We start from the raw sequence: 12,676 nt of genomic DNA, 5'->3' as shown, positions 1-12,676 counted from the left end.
TCCTGGGGTCCTGTTGCGCAGTAAGGAGCAGTCCGTCTGTCAGAGCGAGCAGGTCTGGTACCCTCCGTCCGTCTCCTGGGGACACTGAACTTGTCTGCCCAGTTCTCTCGCCCTAAAAGGGGGGTGGGAGCGCCCACCCCGACACGCCCCGCTGAGGGCTTGGCTTTCGCTTTTCGGAGGTTTGCTCCCTTTATGGTGGTTCGTGGTCAAAGGGAGGCTTTTCTTTGGGAAGACTATGGTAAGCTGGAGGAAAGGAGAAACAAGACGGGAAGAAAAAAGAAAGAGAGAAAGAGATAAAGCCAAGAGTGAAGCGGGAGGGAGAGGAAGGGAGGGAAAGTCTCCTTACAAATGGAATGTGTGTGGGCTATTTTGTTTAATCTGAATTAGGATGTTTGTACCCTGGAAATTGAATCTAATAAAGAACTTGGGACACTGTTTTATTTCTTCTTGCTGCAGACTTTTATAAGTTAGAAAGCGTGTTACTCCCTCCTTCCTCACTCCCACTACTCTAGGGAACTGAGAATTGGGAAGTTGAGTTGGCCAGCCAAAATGCTCCGCTCAGGTCCCTCGGGGACCCAGAAGAGAGGAAGCACTTAGAATTTTGCAGTGCTTCCCTTGTCTGGTGAGTTCTGCATCCTTTGAATCAAGAGCCATATCCACATGTTAGCTTCGCCAAGTACTTGCTATTTTTTTTTTTTTAAGCAGCTGTGTCTTAGTGGTTTTGAGAATTTCAAAGAAAGGGAAGGAGTGGACGAGTGGATGTGTGTTTAAAGGTGGTGGAAAGACTGAATTCTAGGCAACTCCATTCAATTCAATTGAACTAATTGTTTATCTGTCTCAGGACTGGGGTAGGCAGGACAAGAGTGCCACCCAAAGGAGGTCTTACTGCCTAGAACACCAGACAGGTGATATATATGGTACAGAGAATCCAAGGGAAAGGTAAGGATAAGCCCACACAGATGATCACATAGATTGCCGAATAGAAGATTGCAGGGGCTAAAAGCTGTCTTCAAAGAAGACAAAATTGAAAAAATTTAACTAAGATCAGAAGTAGGCTGGGCAGAGGTGAGAGGTGGAAGGCCATCTGACCTCGGATGGGACCTATCAGCCAAAGAATTCCTCTTCTAATTTACAAATTTGAAGTGATCCACTACTTAGTAAATATATTAAAAATCCTGTTCCCCCTAGTTTCTAGCTCTCATATTTTAATTTTTTAGTTCTGTCTTCAAAATTGCTTAAATAAATCTCTAGAAAAATTGCATTGTGTTGGGTCACATTTCAATCCCACTAGACATTACATGGGCTCCCAGTTTGGCTTTCCCATCTCTCTTGCATCGTCATTAACTTGATATCATCAATCTGCTTCCTGCTGCTCCCCTTTCTGGGAAAGCTTTGCCACAGAATGCCTTTCCTGTGTGTATCTCATCTCCCTGTCTTTAGTTTCACTTATGTCTTACACTTCTCAGTATGACTCGAAGGGCTTTGCACAATAATCAATAAATGCTGATTAATTGATTTGTGCTTAGATATTTAAAAATCATAATAACTATTTTCTCAGATACATTTTTCCAAATTCCTGTTTTCAAAAACAGATAATAGTGTGCACATATATATGTGTGAATGTGTGTGCCTTTGTATGTGTATATACATATGCATATACATATATGGAATTATAGAAAATTACAATATATTGAATTTAAAAAATTTAAAGAAATTATAAAATTATATCTTAAGGTAGGATTAAATCATACTTATAAACGATCAAGGCTATTGTCACTGGGAACTTTACCTTTCTTTGTAGGGGTTAATACATACTTTGAATTTAAATATTTTTAAAACCTCCTCTGGAATTTACAAATTAGTGGTGATAACCACCACTACCAGTGCTGTGGTTGAAGTTAATTTTCATATGTGTTATGAATCTTACGGCAATATTTATTGATCTTCATGTCAAATCAATGCAGGTGTAAAGACTGAGAAAGCAGCTATTGTCGGAGAATTTAATTTAGAATAAGTGCTCATATTCTGAACGTCAACAAATCTAAACACAAATCAATATCAGGAAAGCTATTTTCTTAACCAGTTTTATCCTCACTGACATACCATTGAGTGAACAGAGGCTTAGAGAAGATAAAAACTGGGGTCACAAACTAGTAATTACATGAGGTCACCTGATGGCAGAAGGCTCTAGACCTTTTCTACTTTGAGACCTAATCTGATCAGAACTCTTTTAGAGTTTGGAAATACGAGTGAAAGTTAAGAGTACACTAAGAGGTTTGAGGGTGAACTGATTAAGAATCTGGGAAGTAGAGTCTATGAAATGAGGCAAGCATAATTGAGGTTACTGACCAAGAATCTCAAAAGGAGAAACAGATACTTCGTTCCAAAGTATTCCCTTTGGAGGTAATCTAATCTAGCGAGTGAAATCACGGTAGGTTCTAGAGTTAGACTGCTTCAAGTTCTGGGACCATGTGGTAGCTGTGTGATTTGGGAAGAATTATTTCATTTCTCTAAGTTTCAGTCTTCTCAGAAGGAAAATGGGGATGAAAATATTGCCTCTCTCTGAGGATTGTTGAGAAGATTGAATGAGACAAGCCTACAGAGCATTTAGCACAATGCCTGGATCAAAGTAAATACTTAATAGAAATGATTCATTCTTCTTCCCAGTAGTAGGAGAATTAGGATTAGATAGACAATGGAAACGTAGGGCAGGGCCTGTGTGTGGTGGACCCTATAGGAAGTGATGTAATTTGATGGCCATTGGAAGGGAATGGCTTCCCTTTTAATGTTTGGCTAAAAATATTTCCATCCACTTTATTATTGTTCCTAGAGTCCTGACCTTTAGAATATTTACTTTGGGTTAGGAATTATCTTGAAGATATCCCTATAAAATGGGTATACATTAAGACATCAGAACCCATTGTGGCATTAGCAAGAATTTGCTTTTCAAATTAGCTAGCTGTGAAAGAATTTTTTTCTTTTAACAAGAGAAGAAACATTTCACTAAGAGGTTGAGAATAAAAAGAGGGTCTAGAGTTCTGCTTCTGGTATATACCTGGGTTCTTTGACAGTAAGATCGTGGATTCTCAAACCATACGATAAATAAGGTATTTCTACCTGGTGGTGGTGTCAGTTTTACTCAATAACAAATAATTTTAAAACTGTTGTATGTTAAAATATCATTTTTATAAGAAAAATACAAATGATGTCTTTTGAAAAGTTAAATATGAGGTTCCAAATAAATTTTAAGGTAGCCTTCAAGTGTGCTTTCATCCTTTCTGCTTGACTCTGAGGATTAAGGGGTAGGTGGTATTGTCTAGAGCTGCTTCTGCTTTTACAGAGATTTCAGGATGATTCAGATATCTACATTTTACTATGTATGTATTCAGGGTCATGCACTCTAAGATAGTGACGCTAACTCACAGGACTAACCCATGTGGGCAGCTTAATCTAGTTCAATAATTTTTAAGTTCGTGCTGTGGATTGGACTCCAGGACTATGTTCTGCAGAGGCAAAAATGTGTAGGACAGTTGTTTTTCTACTGAAAATCTGCAGTTCATTAATTTCTTGCACTTGTAACTAGGAACAGAAAATAAGCAGTTGGGTCCTCAATTCTAAATCGTTTCTTTTTAAGCCTGTTATATTATGTAGTCTCTTGAAATTACTGTATTAGTTGTTGCTACTTCAACTTGAAAGCCCACGATTGCTTCTTCTGTGACCAAAATTAAGTCATATTTGTTCTCACAATGATGTGGGGCTTGAACTTCACCACCAACCAACATTTTTTTCGGTTGTTGTTATTGTGTGATGTTCTTGTGTGAATGTTTTTTCACTTAAAATATAAAATAGGTGTTCCTATTTCCTGAATAAGTCTGTGCCAGAAACTTGGTCCAAAGACATTTGGGCAACTGGAGCTTATGAAAAAAGAATCTGACTTTAGAATCCTGGTGAGGGACAGTTCTTAACACTGTAGGAAACTTCTCAAAAACTTCTTGGCAGACTTCAACACAAGTGAGACAGTAAGGCTGCAGTGGAGGAGGGAGTACCATGGTGGTGCCCTGGCAAGAAAATTCAATTTGTGGCACTCTCTGACTCAGAATAACCACCACTCGTGAGTGGTCACATTTTAGCTGTGTTGCTGGATCTCTTCCTTTGAAATTTGAGTTAATTATGTTCTAAGCTATTAGGCAATTCTAGAATTACTTGAGCAAGTTGATTTAGTTATTTTCCTTTAGCCAGTTTCTAAAAAGTTAAATCAGTAGGTGGAGTCTAAAATCTCAGAACTATAGCAAATACATGATTGGTTGGTAATCAGCCCAAGAAGATAGGTATTTCTTGTAACAGGACTGGGTAACTAGATATATATGTGAGGAAGTATTCTTTTGTAAATAATAAAAATAAATGCATCAAGAGAAGGAGAGTCTATTATTTGGCTCTGAAATAATAACACTTAAATGGATTGTTTTACAAATTATGTGGCTATTTTTCATCCTCTCTACTGGGCCATAATATATACTGAGGCAGTCAATTAGTCATTTTTATTGCCTGCAAATGTCTGCCCCCACGTAATTCATTCATTGAAACATTTATGGAGTTACTTTTGTGCAGCAGGAAGTCTTCTAGTTCCTTGCAGATTCAGAGATGTTGAAGTGCTTGGCCCTATCCTCAAGAAAATTCACAAGTTACCTAAATATATGCATAAAGTGATGTTTCTAATTGCATCTGATGAGCCCTAGAATAGAGGATAAAGTCAACAGGAAGAAAAAGACAGGGTTTCAAGAGATGGTGGCACTGGGATTTAGCCTTGCAGGAAGTGGGTAGAGGGTTTCAAAGATGGAGAAAAAGGGTAATGGGCATTCTAGACACAGGCAGCATGAAGTGGATGAATGGAATGGAATGGAATGGAATGGAAGTTAGGAAAGGCAAGTGAAGCTGTGACCAGATTTGAAAGGATCTTGGAAGGATGTCAAAGAATTTGGACTTCTTCTAAGCATAGAATATTTTCAAAGTTTTGAGTGACATATTCAAACATGTTCTTACTCTATTTTTATTTCCTTACTCTTGTTTGTTTCCTGAAGTAGCATGATTGATCTAACTTTGCAGTATATTTGAGGAGATGAAATATATTAAAGCCATGAAGCACACTGTGAATCTTTCTCTCTTGAATTTTTATGCAATGCCTTCTTTAAGGAAACTTATTATTCTTTATTATCAATAAATACGATTACATGCACTACCATGGTAAAAGTGGAAGGTTGGACATTTGTCTCTGACAAAACAGCATGAATAACCTAGAAGAATAAACTTTGGTGGTACTTTTAAAATTTGAAGAAGATGAAAATGAAGCCACTTATCATGATGCCTAAAAGAAGTTTTGGATACTCCAGTTGGACACCATATAATAGGTATTCAAACATTAGGAAAGATGTACTGCCAGTATTGGCCATTTTAAGCTTCTTGGTTCCAAAGTAGATTGCTGGAATGAAGGGAGTCATGAACTCATAATCACCCAAGTCTTTGTTCTGTGGAGTAAGAACTGTTTTTAAAGGCCCTGCACTGAAAGAGGAGTAGTGGTGCTTTTCATGAAAGATAGCAGAGACTAGTTGATCCTTCTCCAGGAAAGGAAACTGTGGGCGGCCAAGAGGACAGAGCCAGAGACTGGGAGTTAAAAGCCACTCAAGTTGCCAGAGTAAAGTGAGAATGAACAGCCAAGTGTGAATAGGCAGTGAAGATAGAAGTGATGTGGAGCAAAGTTTGAACCCAAAGGCTTAGAAAACTCAAAACTAAGGCCAAAGGTACCAGGATCTGCCTTGGTTTTTCTTTCATGTGGGCCCAAATGCGCTACAAAGGCAGAGGAGAAGAGTTTGAAGTACCCTCTATGGAGTTATGGCTTAATTTAGCTGAGCCATAAAAAGTAATAGGACAAGTAGTTGTAATATAAATGTATTAGTAAGGCTAATAAAGAAATAATTAAGCAATTATATATGTATATTGCAGGGAAGAATTTGATAGTCACAAATATGAAGAGTATAAGAAAGGAAACTACTTTATGAAACAAAATTTCTCTCTCAAGCCTCCGATATACAAATAAGTAATTCAGTGTTTTCTTCTTCTCTTTTATTTTTTCCTGGGGTTGACTTTTTTTTTTTTTTCCCTTCAAATTTAAGTCCTGCTGAGAAGAAAAGAAAAATGGAAGAATATATGACCAAAAGAATGAGTCTCCTTTTCACAAGAGCTGCAGAAAGTTGTTGAACTGCTTGGATGAAAAAAGAGTTATAAAGGGTTTAAGGATGGAGAGAAATTGGTGGATCCTGAGGTGGGAGAACCGGGCCTAGAAAGGCTACAAAGATAATGTTAATCTCTCATGAGATTTATTTTTCTTTTTTTTTATTGAAGTATATAATCAGTTTACAATTTGTCAGTTGTCAATTTCTGTTGTACAGCATAATGTTTCAGTTATACATATACATACATATACTCATTTTCATATTCTTTTTCATTATAGGTTACTGTAAGATATTGAATATAGTTCCCTGTGCTATACAGTAGAAACTTGTTGTTTATCTATTTTATATATATTAGTTAGTATCTGCAAATCTCAAACTCCCAATTTATCCCTGCCCACCCCCTTTCCCCCCAGTAACCATAAGTTTGTTTTCTATATCTGTCTCACAAGATCTTTTAACTCATTTTTACAGTGATCACCCTGCAAAAAACACATAAACACAAATAAAATTAAATCTTTTGTTATAAATTCAGTCTACCTAGAGTAACAACATTTAGATTTTTCTTATATCTCACAGTACTTAGTTTTGAGATTGTTTTGTATTTTATATCACTAGAAGTTGGGGAAAGTGAATCAGAATTTTCTACTTTGTGGTGATCAAAGTTAACTCTTCTGAGTAAAAGCAGTGTTTTTATTCCAAGAAAATGTCTTAATGAAAAGCTCATTTTGTGTGGACTATAATAATAAGCATATTTGTGCAATATTAAAACAAACAAAAGGGGAGAAGTATTTCTGGAATTACAGAGTATCTCCAAAATTCCACTCCTCCATAAAGGCCATGAGAACATTAGCAAAATTTGTCAAAATCAACTTTTTCAGAACTCTGGAATTAAACAAAGGGTTGCAAAAATAAAAGAAAAATTAAGAAAAAAAGGAACCTTAAAAATATAGCAAACCCTGTGGCATTTGACTTCTCCCTATTTATTTCCACCCCCTTCCTCCCAGCTCTGTGGTACCCTGAAAGCAGATGGCTTCACAACTAGACTGACTGAGAGTCAGCAGTCTAGCAACCACTGTATGTGACAGCATGGGTTCAGACCTCCCCCCAACCTCCACGAAGAAAAAAAAATCCCTAACCCAGAAGAATCATTACTATTTGACCTGAATGTCAGATTCCTGAAAAACTCTGTTTTCAAGATTTGTCTTTATATGGCCTGGCTCAGAGCTAGCCCTGTGAAAGTAGCCCTATTCCAAGGGCATTTGTGTAAAAAAAAAAATCTTTGGCCATTGTTTCATAGTACAGCAGCCTGAGGCAGCAGTGTCAGTCAGGGCTGACAAAAACACAAAAGATAAAACTAGAGAATAAGATGTTTGTAGGGTACTTTGAAAAGGTTCTACGTGTTTCTAAGAATCTAGAAGGACACGTGCCTGTGCAGGGCTCTGTGCATGCTCTGGAAAAGACCCTAATCTCTCACCTCTGCCTGACCTTGAATCTGTGCAGCCAGGAAGTGAAGGCTACGGCAGAACTGTAAACTGCCTGGTGGAGCATTGAAGATGTACCCTAACATCAGAGAGAGCCCTTCAGCAAAGGCTGGGAGACCTAATGTTTCAAGTTATTAAATAGCAATCTCTGTTTAATCATTAAGTGACTATTAAGTTAACCAAGCAGAGACTTTGGTAGCCATAAAAAACAAAGACTTTACAGCCTTAGTCCAGGAAAGCCACTCAACACATACACACAGCAGCAGCAGCAGCAGAAACAGCAGAGAGTGACAACAGCAAATGCTAGAAAGTGAGAAATCTGATTCACAGGACTGCCATATCATAGTATTTCAATTGTTCAGTTTCAATCAAAGAAAGACATAAACACAGGAAAAAGCAATAGGAACCATCTCTTAGGAATCCTAAATGTTGGGTTTTCTTGAAAAAACTTTAAATCAACTATAATAAATATATTCAAAGAATCAAAGAAACCATGTCTAGAGAATTAAAGTATGAGAATGATGTCTCATTAAAAACAAAGGACCAATAAAGGATAGATATTATTAAAAATTAGGAATTTTGAAATTGAAAAGGCTAATAGCTGAAGTAAAAATTTCACTACAGTCCCAACAGTAGGTTTGAACTGGCAGAAGAAAGAAGCAGTGAACTTAAAGAGATTATCCGGTCTGAGGAACAGAACAATAGCAACCCAAGTATAAGATAAATAAAATAAACAGTCTCAGAGACCTGTGGGACACCATCAGGTGTACCAATATATACATGATGGAAGTTGCAGAAGGAGAAGAGAAAGAAAAGGGGCCAGGAAGCACATTTGAAGAAATAATGCCTGAAAACTTTCTAAATTTGGTGAAAATATTAATATTTATATTCAAATAGCTTAATGAGTCAAACTAGAAAAAATCCAAAGAGATCTACATCTTGACTAATCATAGTCAAACTGTTCAGTGCCAGAGAAAAAGAAAGACTAATGAAAGCGGTAAGAGAAAAGTACTCATCATGTACAAGGGATTCTTAATAAGATAGGCTACTGACTTTTCTTCAGAGATCATGAAGGCCAGAATAGAATAGGATGACATTTTCAAATTTCTAAAAGAAAAAAGAATATTAACCATATCCAGCAAAACTATCCTTCAGAAAAGATGGAGAAATGTAGACACTCCCAAATATAGAAATACTGTGATGTCATTGTTAGTAGACCTGCCCTACTAAAGGAGTCCTTCATTCTACAATGAAAAGACACTAGACAGTATCTCAAATTCACATAAAGAAATAAAAAACACCGGTAAAGGTAATTACTTATGTAACTGTGAAAGAGAATAGAAATGTGTTTTGTTTCTTTTCTTCTATCATATTTAAATGTAACTACATAGAACAATAATTATAAAAGCTGTGTTGATGAGCTTATAATAAACAAGATGTAATTTATCTAACAGTAATAGTACAGAAGAAGGCGAGGGAATAGGGCTATATTGGAGCAAAGTTTTTGTATACTATTGAAATTAATCCCACTTAGATTGTTTTAAGATATTATAACTATGAAGAAAATAACTAAAAAATATATAAGAGAAATAACAAGGGAATTACTATAGTATGCAGTAAAAATGTCTATTTAACAAAACAGAAGACAGTAATGGAGGAGTAAAGGAAGTTTTCTAACATCATATACAAAAATTAACTCAAAATCGATCAGAAACCTAAATGTAAGAGCTAAAGCTTTATAACACAGTAGAAACATAGTAGCAAATATTAATGACCTTGAAATAGGCAGTGATTTCTTAGATACAACACCAATAGTACAAATAATAAAAGAAAAATAGATAAATTGGACTTTATTAAAATGTAAAATTTTAGTGCTTCAAATGACACCATTAAGAATGTAAAAAGACAACCTACTTGATGGGAGAAAATGTTTGAAAATCATAAATCTTATAAGGATCTAGGACCCAGAATACATAAAGAACTCTTACAACTCAACAATTTAAAAAACCCAACAAACAATCCAATTTAAAAATGGACAAAGATTATAAATTCACATTTCTATAAAGAAGAAATAAACATAACCAAGAAACACATGAAAAGATGCTAAAAATCATTGTTATTGGGAAATTCAAATCAAACCCACAATGAGATAGTACTTCACACCCACTAGGATGGTTGTAACAGTAACAAGTGTTGGCAAGGATGTGGAAAAATTAATACTCTCATAGATTGCAAAATGGTGCAGCCAGTTTAGGAATATGCAAGAGAACTAAAAACATGTCCACACAAAAACTTACACACAAATGTTCATAGTAGCATTGTCCAGAATAACCAAACAGTGGTAGCACCCAAATGTCCATCAGTTGATGAATGCATAAATAAAATGTAGTATATCCATATATTGTGATATTGCTCAGCCATAAAAAGGAATAAAGTATTAATATATGCTTCAACATGGGTGAACCTTGAAAACATGCTAAGTGAAAAAAGCCAGACACAAAGGGCCACATATTGTGTGATTGTATTTATATGAAATGTCCAGAATAGACAATTGGATAAAGAAAGAAGGTGGTTTCCAGGGGCTGGAGGGAGAAGGGAATCAGGAATGACTGCTAATCTGTAAGAGGATTCTTTTTTTTAAGATGATAGAAATGTTCTAAATTTAGATGGTAGGGATGGTTGCACAACTCTGAATATACTAGAAACCACTCGAATTGTGCACTTTAAGGGTTAATTTTATGTTATCTCAGTAAAGCTATTAAAAAATAATACCCTGCTAATAAATCCGTGGTGGGTGGGTATATACCAAGAAGCCTAGTCTACATGCACAGTTGTAAAATTAATGAAGAATGAATTCTTCTTTACCTTTTCATAAAACTAATAAGGCTAATTGTCTACAGTGGCATATCAGGAATAATCAGTGATTCATAATTGCTGCCTGTTACAGTTTTTGGTAATGTGTAGAGATTTTACAGCAGAAAATCTCGATTGTTAATGTAGTCCCAAATATTCAATAGCAATTTGACTGCTATACATATAGGTGCAGGACAAGTGAAAAATACTATGTTCTTTTTCAGTTCTCAAGTTGATGCATGTAAGAATGCCAGAGAACAATGTGAATTACTACACTGGCAATATTTCAAAACAGAAAAAACAAATCACCAGACTTCTTCAAAATAAATACTGTTTATTTAAATGATAGTGATTGGTTTACTATGTGGTTGAGGTACTGATTCAGTAGTATCTACTAATTAGAACAAAGTGTTGGACAATATAAAGTTCACCCAGAATACCTCTGTTGAGGACAAAATTTTAAGGTTCTTGCATGAAGTAGACAAGAAAACAAAAAGCATAGAGAATATTCAGTGGAAAAGTGCTCTAGAAATCAAAATGAGACCTTGGGCAAAGTGGGCGTTGCAGGGAAACGCTCTCCATTTGCTCTCAGCCTTGTCATTGGATCTGTGATTATAACTATCTTAAGGAAGGGAGATGTCCTAACATTGAAAACAGGAAGAAATGCTGGAAGTAAAATTCCAACAAGTAATCAACTTCTAGTGGCCTGTAATGAACTCCACTTGCTTATGATAAGAATTATTTTGACCCTTATTTATTGATCAATTACATGGAATTTAAAGTTGAAAAAATGAAATAAACTTGAAGTGACTCTATCTAGGAGAAGAGCAAGATTTTTCTTACAATCAAAAAAAAAAAAAGAAAAAAAAAAAAAAAAAGACCTGACTGTTCTTCAATCAAAAACTAACAGTAAATTAAGTAAGAATGGTTGTGTCCTAACACTTAAAACACACATATAGCTGTGCGCAAGTGTGCAAGAACCTCCCCCCTGCACACACACAGACACACACATCCCAGCCTGTCATCCTCAATACGACACTGGTCTCTGCAGAAACACAAGGTGAGGTTAAGAATGCTCACCCACTTAGTTATATAAGTAGTTTGTCTCAATATTTTATCCTTTTTCTCCTTTATTGCCTTTACATTTCAGCTTCATAGGCTTTGAAGTGATAAAGTCTTTCATCATTGTTTGCAAAGATTTAGTTTCTTTTCAAATTTAAGGGGCGTTATGACACTTCATAAATATTCACAGAAAAAAATCTTAAGTATTATTTGTATGATTTTATAATTACTGAGAATTGTTCCATACTTTTCCCCCCATTTATTCTTATATCTGAATTTCACAGTCTTCTCATTAGAAAGGCTGGCTAGGTATCTCTAATTTACTTAATTTTCAGAAATTTGGAGCCACACGATAAGTGGACTTGCTAAGGCTGAAACTTAACTCTGGTGGTTTTGTTTTTTTGTTTTTTTAATTCTGTGTACTCACAATCTGAGAACATTTTTGAGAGAGTATTTTAGAAAATTTACTTAATGTTAAGTTGGTATTTTAATTTTTGTCTGTTTGCAGTAAATACACATAAAATTTAGAATAAATCTCTAGGACACATCTGTTTCCTGTTCATTGTGCACATCAGATTATAAGCTTTTGGAATGAAAAGTGGCATTTGAAAACCTCAAGAAATGACAATAGCAGCAGTGATGATGTTTTTCGGCTCTCAGTGGTAACGTGGGAACTGATTATTTACCTCAAAACCTTTTATAAAATAAAGCAAACATTAGAATATATTCAGTTACTATTTCCTAACCAAAACCTTGACATTATATGGTTTCTAATAGCAATAAGTAAGAGTTTTGACAGCAGATACCAACTACTATATATAAAATAGATGAACAGCAAGTTTATGCTATATAGCACAGGGAACTATATTCAATATCTTGTAACTTATGGTTAAAAAGGATACAAAAATGAATATATATAATACATGTATGTTCCTATATGACTGAAGTACTGTGCTGTACACCAGAAATTGACACAACATTGTAAACTGACTACTTCAATAAAAATATTTTTTAAAAATGAAGATAAGAGTTCCAACAAAGAACTTGGTGATT

At 35.5% G+C, this 12,676-nt stretch overlaps 2 long non-coding RNA genes across 2 annotated transcripts in view; both read left to right on the top strand.

Annotated features, from left to right (window-relative positions):
- Positions 1-12,676, top strand: part of LOC141575979 (uncharacterized) — a 173,752-nt gene that overhangs the window by 10,785 nt on the left and 150,291 nt on the right. The window lies entirely within an intron of this gene.
- Positions 515-11,441, top strand: LOC141575982 (uncharacterized). Its single transcript, XR_012504116.1, has 2 exons — positions 515-622; positions 6,168-11,441. It is a non-coding gene; the product is annotated as an uncharacterized LOC141575982 (long non-coding RNA).

The sequence above is a fragment of the Camelus bactrianus genome, chromosome 3, assembly GCF_048773025.1.
Source record: "Camelus bactrianus isolate YW-2024 breed Bactrian camel chromosome 3, ASM4877302v1, whole genome shotgun sequence".
NCBI classification, from domain to species: Eukaryota; Metazoa; Chordata; class Mammalia; order Artiodactyla; family Camelidae; genus Camelus; species Camelus bactrianus.
The sequence above is the reverse complement of the archived record's forward strand: the minus strand, read 5'-3'. Positions and strand labels throughout refer to the sequence as shown.